We start from the raw sequence: 10,743 nt of genomic DNA on the forward strand, positions 1-10,743 counted from the left end.
CTTTAAGATCTTCGTGATTCTCATCACGAGAACACGCCTTTTTAAGCCATTCATGTCTAGCACGAATTTGGGCAGTTCTTTCTTGGCTCTCAATCATGGAAACACGCATAACTTTCAAAGTTTCATCCATGTTGATTTTGGGAGGAGCACATCTAACTTTCAAAGCATCAACATCACAAGAAATCCTATCCACGCTTTTAGCCAGATCGTCAATTTTGAGTAGTTTTTCCTCTATGGAAGCATTGAAAATCTTTTGAGAGTTGATGAACTCTTTGATATTACTCTCTAGATCAGAGGGTAATCTATTGTAATTTCCGTGAGTATTGTTGTAGGAGTTGCCAAAGCTATTAGAGGAGTTACTAGGAAAAGGCCTAGGAACATAGTTTCCTCTAAAAACGTTGTTGTTGCCAAAGTTATTCCTACCAACAAAATTGACGTCCAAGCTAGAGTTGCTACTCTCAATCAAATAAGACAAAGGCACATCATTAGGATCCAAAGGAGCACTTCTACTAGCAACCAAATTCATTAACTCGTCCATCTTAGCACTCGACGAGTTAATTTCTTCTATAGCATGTACCTTCTTACTAGTAGGTGACCTTTCAGTGTGCCATTGAGAGTAGTTTGTCATGATGTTGTCTAAGAGCTTTGTGGCTTCTCCTAACGTGATTTCCATGAACGTTCCACCTGAGGCGGAGTCCAAGATATTTCTAGAAGCGAAATTCAAGCCAGCGTAAAAGATTTGAATAATCATCCAGAGGCTCAAGCCATGAGCAGGACAATTTCTAATCATTAATTTCATTCTGTCCCAAGCTTGTGCAACATGTTCATGATCAATTTGCTTGAAATTCATGATATCATTACGGAGAGAGATGATCTTAGCATGAGGAAAATACTTGGATATATAAGCATCTTTGCACTTATCCCAAGAATCGATACTATTCTTGGGCAAAGAAGAAAACCAAGTTTTTGCGCGATCTCGCAACGAGAAAGGAAAAAAGCTTCAATTTAATCACGTCATTATCCACATCTTTTTTCTTTTGCATATCGCAAAGCTCAATGAAGGTATTGAGATGGGATGCGGCATATTCACTAGGAAGGCCAGATAATTGCTCTTTCATAACAAGATTCAGCAAAGCGGCATTGATTTCGTATGACTGCGCACTAGTGGCGGGAGCAATCGGAGAACTAATAAAATCATTATTATTAGCATTCGAGAAGTCACAAAGTTTGGTGTTTTCGTTCATGGTGACTTCAGCAAGCAAGCAAGCACACAAGCAAACAAAGAGCAGGCGAGAAAAAGGGCGAACGAAAAAGGCAAGTTGGTGAAGTGGGGGAGGGGAAAACGAGAGGCAACTGGCAAATAAAGTAAATGCAAGAGATGAGTTTGCGACACCTACTTGGATGAGTTCTTGACTTGATCTTCCTCCCCGGCAACGGCGCCAGAAATTCTTCTGCTATCCCACAGACAACGGCGCCAGAAATTGACACGTTGACAGAGGCTGGGCTTGCATTGGTTTTTCCCTTGAAGAGGAAAGGGTGATGCAGCAGAGGAGCATTAAGTATTTCCCTCAGTTTGAGAACCAAGGTATCGATCCAGAACGAGGGTCTCGTCAAGTCCAGAGTACCTGCGCAAACACAAACAAGCTTGCACCCAACGCTTCAAAGGGGTTGTCAATCCCTTCAAGATTGTTTGCAAAGTGAGATCTGAAGGCGGAAAGTGCAACGAAGTAAAAAGTGTAAGGCTGAAAATATGGTGTGGAGTAGACCCTGGGGGCCATAGTGTTCACTAGAGGCTTCTCTCAAAATAGCAAGTATTACGGTGGGTGAACAAATTATTGTCGAGCATTTGATAGAACCGCGCAAAGTCATGACGATATCTAAGGCAATGATCATGCATATAGGCATCACGTCCCAGACAAGTAGACCGATACTTTCTGCATCTACTACTATTACTCCACACATCGACCACTATCTAGCATGCATCTAGTGTATTGAGTTCATGACGAACACAGTAATGCTTTAAGCAAGATGACATGATGTAGAGGGATAATCTCAAACCAATGATGAAAACCCCATCTTTTTACCCTTGATGGCAACAACACGATGCGTGCCTCGCTACCCCTTCTGTCACTAGGTGAGGTCACCGCACGGTATGAACCCAAAACCAAGCACTTCTCCCATTGCAAGAATCATAGATCTAGTTGGCCAGACAAAACCCACAACTCGAAGAGAATTACAAGGATATGAAATCATGCATAAGAGAGATCAGAAGAAACTCAAATAAGATTCATAGATAATCTGATCATAAATCCACAATTCATTGGATCTCGAAAAACACACCGCAAATGAAGATTACATCAGATAGATCTCCATGAAGATCATGGAGAACTTTGTATTGAAGATCCAAGAGAGAGAAGAAGTCATCTAGTTACTAGCTATGGACCCATAGGTCTATGGTGAACTACTCATGCATCATCGGAGAGGTCATGGTGTTCATGAAGAAGCCCTTCGTGTCCAAATCTCCCCGGCACGGCGCCAGAATGTGCCCCAGATGGGATCTTGCGGAGACAGAAGCTTGCGGCGGCGGAAAAGTGATTGCGATGATCTCCTCATTTTTTTGGGAATTTTTGGGAATATATAGGCGCAACCCCTAGGTCAGGGGACACTCAGGGGGCCCACAAGCCTGGATGGCGCCCCCGTGGACGCGGTGTGGGGGCTTGTGGGGCCCCTGAAGCTCCTCTGGCTTGGCTCCCAAGTTCTCTGATCTTCTTCCGTTCCAGAAAAAATCTTTTCGGGGATTTTCTTCCGTTTGGACTCCGTTTCAAAACCTCCTCTGAAAGGGTCAAAAACAATATAGGAATTGGCACTTGGCACTGAGTTAATAAGTTAGTCCCAAAAAATAAATAAAAGGCATGCAAAACATCCAAAGTTTGACAAGATAATAGCACGAAACCATCAAAAATTATAGATACGTTGGAGACGTATCAGCTGTGCTTCAAGGACCGAACTGTTCGGGAAGTACGGGGCTTTCAAGACTCTAGCACATAGAGACTCAGAGGTAGTCAATCCATGCCTGTCACGCTAGCATGGAAACATTAAATCTGTAAAGGTCCCTAAAACCCAAGCCCCCCTCTTTCTTTGGCTTGGTTAGAAGCTCCCAACTTAGCAGATGCATGGTATTCTGCTTATCTTGCTTTGCCCACCAGAAACGACAAATCATAGCACCTATTTGCTCACACGAATTTTTCGTGAGGTCAAAACACGACATTGCAAAGGTTGGAATCGCTTGAGCACACGCCTTGATGAGAACATCTTTCCCCATTTTGGATAGGAGCCTTTCCACCCACCCCTGAATCCTTTGCCATATCCTATCCTTTAAATACTCAAAGGTCTCCGATCTGGCTTGTCCCACGTACACAGGCAGCCCCAAATACCTCTCAGATCTAGCTTTAGCTTTGATATGCAGCTCATTTAGCACCCCTCCTTTGCACTCCATACTTGTGTTTTTACTAAACATCGTCGAGGATTTGTTGTAACTAACAATCTGCCCTAAGCAAACCTCATATAGATGTAGGATCTGTTGCAGATGTATGGCACTTTGGCGTGAAGCTTTTATCAGTACCAGTGCATCATCCGAAAACAGCAGGTGGTTGAAACTCGGGGGCCCATTGCAAATACAGATACCTTTTAGGTCACCATCCATCTCAGCCTTGTTTATGATGGAAGACAAGCCTTCAACACATATTAAAAATAGGTAAGGTGATAAGGGTCGCCTTGTCGGAGACCTCTTTGGGGGATCAACACCTCAGTACTGTCATGCCCAAGATGCGACCCTATCCTCAATTTAGCACGGGGGCCTCGTCAGGATAGAAGCGCATCTCGTCGTTTCGCAAGAATGGATATCGTTACAAGTACATGTACTGAAAAGAAGAGATATATATGGAATTGTCTTACACTCGCCACAAGCTACATCAGAGTCAATCAGTACAATACATAATCATCACGAATAAGAGCAGGGTCCGACTACGGACGAAAACAAACGAGAAAATAAGAACAACGTCCATCCTTGCTATCCCAGGCTGCCGGCCTGGAACCCATCCTTGATCGATGATGAAGAAGAAGAAGAAGAAGAAGCAACTCCAAATGAACAATCAACGCGCTCGCGTCAAGTAACCTTTACCTGTACCTGCAACTGGTGTTGTAGTAATCTGTGAGCCACAGGGGACTCAGCAATCTCATTTCCAAAGGTATCAAGACTAGCAAAGCTTAATAGGTGAGGCAAGGTTAAGTGGTGAGGTTGCAGCAGCGGCTAAGCATATATTTGGTGGCTAAACTTATGAGTACAAGGAATAAGAGGGGGGTGATCTACGCATAACGAACGTGAACTACTCATGATCAAATGAATGATCCTGAACACCTACCTACGTCAGACATAACCCCACCGTGTCCTCGATCGGAGAAGGAACTCACGAAAGAGACAGTCATGGTTACACACACAATTGGCACATTTTGATTAAGTTAACTTCAAGTTATCTAGAACCAGTGTTAAACAAAGTTTCCACGTTGCCACATAACCGCGGGCACGACTTTCCGAAAAGATTTAACCCTGCAGGGGTGCTCCAACTAGTCCATCACAAATTACCACAAGCCGCATAGAAATCCTCGATCACGGCACTGGCGTTCTCGTCGGATTCCTTAGTGGAAAACCTCAACTCTGAGAATACCCAAAGCATCACCGGAATCCCGATGCACAAGATATCTCGTCAAAGGTAAAACTAATCCAGCAAGGCCACCCGGTGTGTCAACGAACCCGATAGGAGCCATGTATCTCGTTCTCAGGACACACCGTCTATGCATAGTTGACAGTAACCAAACGCTCGAGTTGCCCCGAGGTGGCACCGCCGACTGCTAGGTGGGTGGACCAACACTCATGAGGAGCACTGGCCCGGGGGGTTGATTAAATTTCCTCAGGTTAATTACTCCCTATGTGGTTCATTAGTTATTAGGCAAATGTAAAACCAAAGTTGGGCCTTGTCAGACCAGCTTTAATCTAAAACGAATTATCAAGGGGGTCCCCATAACAACTCCGATCGTGTTTGGAGCGCTCAATTATGGAACATAACACCGGTAGCCAAAACTAAGTGGGCAAAGATGGAACAAAACACCGGGCTAGAAAGGCCGAGCCTTCCACCTTTTACCAAGTATATAGGTGCATTAAATTAAATAGCATTTAATATGGTGATATAATAAGGAACCCATGTTATCACATGGAAGCAATTGCACCTGCAACTAGCAACGCTAACAACATGGTTAAGCAAGCGGTAACATAGCCAATCAGTGGTTTGCTAGGTTGAACGGATTGAAGGTTTTCATGGCATTGTTGAGAGGCTGATATTTAACATGTGGTAGGCAACGAGACATAAATGATAGAAGCGATAAAACTAGCATGGCAATGATAGTAATGGTATCTGGGGAAATGTCATCTTACCTGAGATCCCACTTGGAAGAAGAACGACTTCGTGAAGTCGGCGAACCAACGTAGTCGAACGGGTCCTCACATTCTGACATGCTTGCGGAACTCTACCGAGACGGAGCAAACCGGAAACAAGCATCAACACCGATATTCACCACATGATGCACAACATGCAGCACAACCTAAGATGATGCATGATCAGATCAAAAAATGCAAGGGATGGCATGGCAATTCACATCAGGCAAACACTACACATTAAGTGAAGTTCGATAAGCAACGAGTTGCATATCGACGAAACTCCACGATTAATTATTTAATTCACTCCCGTTTATTTACACGCAATATTAAAATGTTGTTAACATGGCAAGGGGTGAAGTGGGTGATTCTACATGTCATCCTAGTCGCTTAACACACGGGACTTAGAGCGGAGCTATGTTACAAGAGACATGCAACACAGGAAATTATGCCATGAATGTGTCATGCATGCGAGTTCATAACATCACGGGCAAGAAGAGAAAAGAGCATGTGTCGCCATGGCGAACGAAAGGAAACCATGGCGGCAAAACGGAAACAAAGCCATGGCAACGTTCCTATCCCAACAACTCAACGAGATAATGGTGCCAACGAATAGGGAGCGCGTGATGGTCATGCCAAATAATGATGGGGTGATCCCTCTTATCGGGTTCCCATGTGTCAGGGGCTCAACAAAAGAGGGACAACGTGCAACGGGCAACATATAAGGCGCAAACATACGGTTACATCTCATACATCACATGCACTCGGTTTACGGCAACGTTCCAACGGTATACCTTCGAAGCATGCGTATCGGAGGGGTTCGGGTCATTGCAGTGAAGGAGAACAAGGATCGTCGTGGAAGTCGTGGAAGTAGTTGTACACGGTTCTTCGGCGTTGCTAGACGTACATTTCTTCGTAGATGTTCGGGGTCGTCCAGGACTGATACGTCCATTTTGCATCATGCTTTAATGTTGATATTTATCGCTTTATGGACTGTTATTATACTTTGTGGAACCTTACTTATGCCTTTTCTCTCTTATTTTTCAAGGTTTATTTGAAGAGGGAGAATACCGGCAGCTGGAATTCTGGACTGGAAAAGGAGCAAGTCTGAGTGCTCTATTCTGCGCAACTCCAAATGCCCTGCAAATCAACGTGGATTTTTTTTGGATTTTATAAAAAATACTGGGCGAAAGAAGTGTGAGAGGGGAGCAACCAGGGGCCCACAAGCCTGGTTGTCGTGGCCTACCCCCCTGGCCGCGACAACAGGGCTTGTGGGCACCCTGGCGGCCCACTAGCCCCCCTCTTTTTCTATATCAAGGGTTTCGTCCGGAAAAAATCAAGGTGGAACTTTTTCGTGGATTCTCCGCCGCCACTAGGCGGAACTTGAGCATATCCAATCTAGAGCTCCGGCAGGACGATCCTGCCGGGGAAACTTCCCTCCCGGAGGGGGAAATCGTCGCCATCATCATCACCAACACTCCTCTCGTCGGAGGGGAGGCATCTCCATCAACATCTTCATCAGCACCATCTCCTCTCCAATCCCTAGTTCATCTCATGTAACCAATCTCCGTCTCGCGACTCCGATTGGTACTTGTAAGGTTGCTAGTAGTGTTGATTACTCTTTGTAGTTGATGCTAGTTCGATTACTTGGTGGAGGAGTTTATGTTCATATCATTGATGATATTCATTACACCTCTGATCATGATTATTATGATGCTTTGTGAGTGGTTACTTTTGTTCCTGAGGACATGGGATAAGTCATGTTGATAATAGTCATGTGAGTTTGATATTCGTTCGGTATTTTGATATGTTGTATGTTGTTTTTCCTCTAGTGGTGTTATGTGAACATCGACTACATAAAACTTCACCATATTTGGGCCTAGAGGAAGGCATTGGGGAGTAGTAAGTAGATGATGGGTTGCTGGAGTGACAGAAGCTTAAACCCTAGTCTATGCGTTGCTTCGTAAGGGGCTGATTTGGATCCACTAGTTTAATGCTATGGTTAGACATTGTCTTAATTCTTCTTTCGTAGTTGTGGATGCTTGTGAGAGGGGTTAATCATAAGTGGGATGCTTGTCCAAGTAAGGGTAGTACCCAAGCGTCGGTCCACCCACATATCAAACTATCAAAGTAACGAACGTGAATCATATGAACATGATGAAACTAGCATGACAGAAATTCCCGTGTGTCCTAGGGAGCGTTTTTCCTCTTATAAGACTTTGTTCAGGCTTGTCCCTTGCTACAAAAGGGATTGGGCCACTTGCTGCACAGTTGCTACTACTTGTTACTTGTTACTTTTCGCTTGCTACGTTTCACCTCACTACACCATCACTTGTTACCGCTACTTTCAGTGCTTGCGGTTATTACCTTGCTGAAAACCGTTTATCACAGCCTTCTCCTCCTCGTTGGGTTCGACACTCTTACTTATCGAAAGGACAACGATTGATCCCCTATACTTGTCGGTCATCAAGGACGTCGTGGTACTCGGCGAACTTGTCGGATCCGCGGTGGCGGGGATGGTGCACGCGGTCTTCGGCGACGTCCCAAAAGGTAGCAGGGCAAGGCAACAACAGCAAGCATCAAGCAGCAACGGCAATAGCACCAGGCAGCAAGCAGCAAGCAAGCACAACAGCAACAAGCTTCAGCAACAAGCATCAGCAGCCAAGCAACAACAGCTAGCAGGAGTCGGTAGCAAGCATCGGCAAGCAGGCACAACAGCACGCAGCATCGGCGGCAAAGCAGCGTCAGCGGCAGCAACTAGCAGGCCACGCAAGCAGCAGCAACAAACTACAGCGGCGGCAGCAGGCAACAACTACTAGCATCAGCGGCAGCAAGGCAAGGCGAGCAGTAACAGCTAGCAGCTTCGGTAGCAGCGGCAACACAAGCAACAATAATGACAACAACTTCAGCAGCGGCAGGTCGAGGCGAGGGGAACAGGCGGCAGCATAGCAGCGACGGCGAGCATCCGACGTGGTCCGACAAGGGGCTAGGGCGGCGCGCTGGAGTGCTTCGGCAGGGGGGCGGCGGCGAGTCCTTGCGGTAGGGCGTCGTAGCAGCAGGCGGTTGGGCGAGCATCTGGCAAGGGAGAACGGCCGGAGGGCGGCAAGCTCGGACGAGGTCACCATGGCAGAGAGCTCCTTTGCGTCCATGGAGGTCCTGCTCAAGGGAGATGGGGTGAGAGAGAAGAAACGGGAGGAAGGAGAGGAGAAAGAGGAAGGGAGAGGAGAGGCGAGGCCCTACCCGCGGGAGGTAGCCGACGGCGGCCGGAGCTCCTCGCGGTGGTGGGGCGATGAGGCGCTGGGGGCACGGGAGGCACGGGAGGACGAACGAGACAGGGGGGAGCAAGCGGCATTGGGAGGCTGCACGCGCGTGGAATCGGGAGGAGGCGGCGCAAGGTCCCGAGGAGGGAGAAGGGGATCGAGCGACGCCTCCTGTCGCTAGGGTTGGGCCTTGCCGCGGTGGGCCTTGGGCCGGCTCGGGCAGGCTGGCTAGCCTTCTCTCTCTCCTGAAGAAAAAAATTTAACAAAAGCCGGTTTTAAAAAGAAAAAAAATACCACAACCAAAAGAAAAGGAATTTTTAACTAAAACAAAATACTTTTGGGCTCCTTAAAACATGCTCCAACTATAAAAAAAATAGATTGGGCATTTTTTTGAAGAATAAAAATAAAACCTTTTTTATAAATAAAATGAGACTCTATTTGAAAATAAACAAAAGGAGAAATAAAGGAAAACCCAAGGGGTTGCCTCCACACTTAATAAAAGGATTTTTAAAAGAAGACGAACCTTTTTATTGGGTCAAAACTGAAACTTTAACAAAGCCAAAAAATAAAATAAGAGAGGAGAGAAGGGTTTTATGTCCATGGTGCAACAAGGGTTTTGAAGTGGCTCTAGTTGCACCCACTCTCATCACACCTACAATACAATGCCACACTCACAATGCACTAACACTCCAACAACAAGGAGCAACAAGCAACACAGACAAAGAAAACAGTTGACATGATGCCATGCATGATGCCATGATGCGCAAGATGCGACAAATAAAAATAACACACGACGGAAACAGAATAGAAGGGGGAATCTTCTGGAACGTCGGCATCGGGTTGTCAGAACTCTCCTACACTACAAGAGGATCTCGCCACGAGATCCAAGAATGAAAGGGGAAGAGGATGAGAAAGCAAGAGGTAAAACTTAGTCGCTTCTTTGACAAACGAGTGAAACCAATGATCCTTGAAAGTTGCAAAGAGATGAGGACTGATATGAGAAACAAGCAAGAATTCACGGAAAATTTCGGCAGCACTTCGATAGGAAAAAGGGACAAAAAATTCGATAAGATGGAAGAAATAGACAATATTCATAACAAACAACTAAATAGAACAAGGGAACACCACAATCTTGACAACACAAGATGATAGACCCAAAAGAGCAACATTACAATGCCTCCGGAACAATAGAATATGAATTAGCTCATACGAAAGAAGAGAATGAAGAAAAGAATGACAACTATCATTACAATAGAATTGAAGAGCCTCTCGACAGAGAATTGACGTAGTAGTTCGAAAATCAACATCGAAGAAAAAGATAGTAGTGGGCTTATGAAAATCATCTCAACATTTATGAGGTGACAACCAACCACTAAAAGAAACAAGGATAGATTCAGGAAACAAGACAAGCAAAACTTCTTACACCAAGAGGATACCTTGAGAACTTGGATAAATGATAATTACCATAATAGAAACATCCTTAGACAAGATTTAGGTGAAGTCTAAACCAAGATAACTCAATGAAGAAATCATGGGTTGAAATAACTCATGATCAATGAATTGGTGGGTTTAATTATCTCGTTCTTGAAAGGAAAACTCTTCGAGGCTCCTACACTAACAAGAGTGCTATAATACCACCTCAAAGGATAAAGGAAGAACAAATGCACTGGATATGCAAGAGAAAGAATACTTGAGGTACTCCAACAGGAATCTTGAAGAACACTTTGAGAAAAAAAATCACATCCTTGAAGAACCAGCATGACGAACCTCCGTATCAAAAGGATTATGCAAGATATGAAGGATGAAAGAATAAGACTGAAGCCTTGCAAAGACTTCGATGAAGCTTCATGAAGAGATACTTGATAAAACTTGGAACTCCGGAAAAGAAAGGATAAGAACACTAGAGAAAAAGGAATTGATATCATGAGCCACTCCAGACGAAGAATTGAAACCATTTGATGAAACAAGAATAAGAATTATGTTGTGCTAATCCTT

The sequence above is a fragment of the Hordeum vulgare genome, chromosome 7H, assembly GCF_904849725.1.
Source record: "Hordeum vulgare subsp. vulgare chromosome 7H, MorexV3_pseudomolecules_assembly, whole genome shotgun sequence".
In the NCBI taxonomy this organism is placed as follows: Eukaryota; Viridiplantae; Streptophyta; class Magnoliopsida; order Poales; family Poaceae; genus Hordeum; species Hordeum vulgare.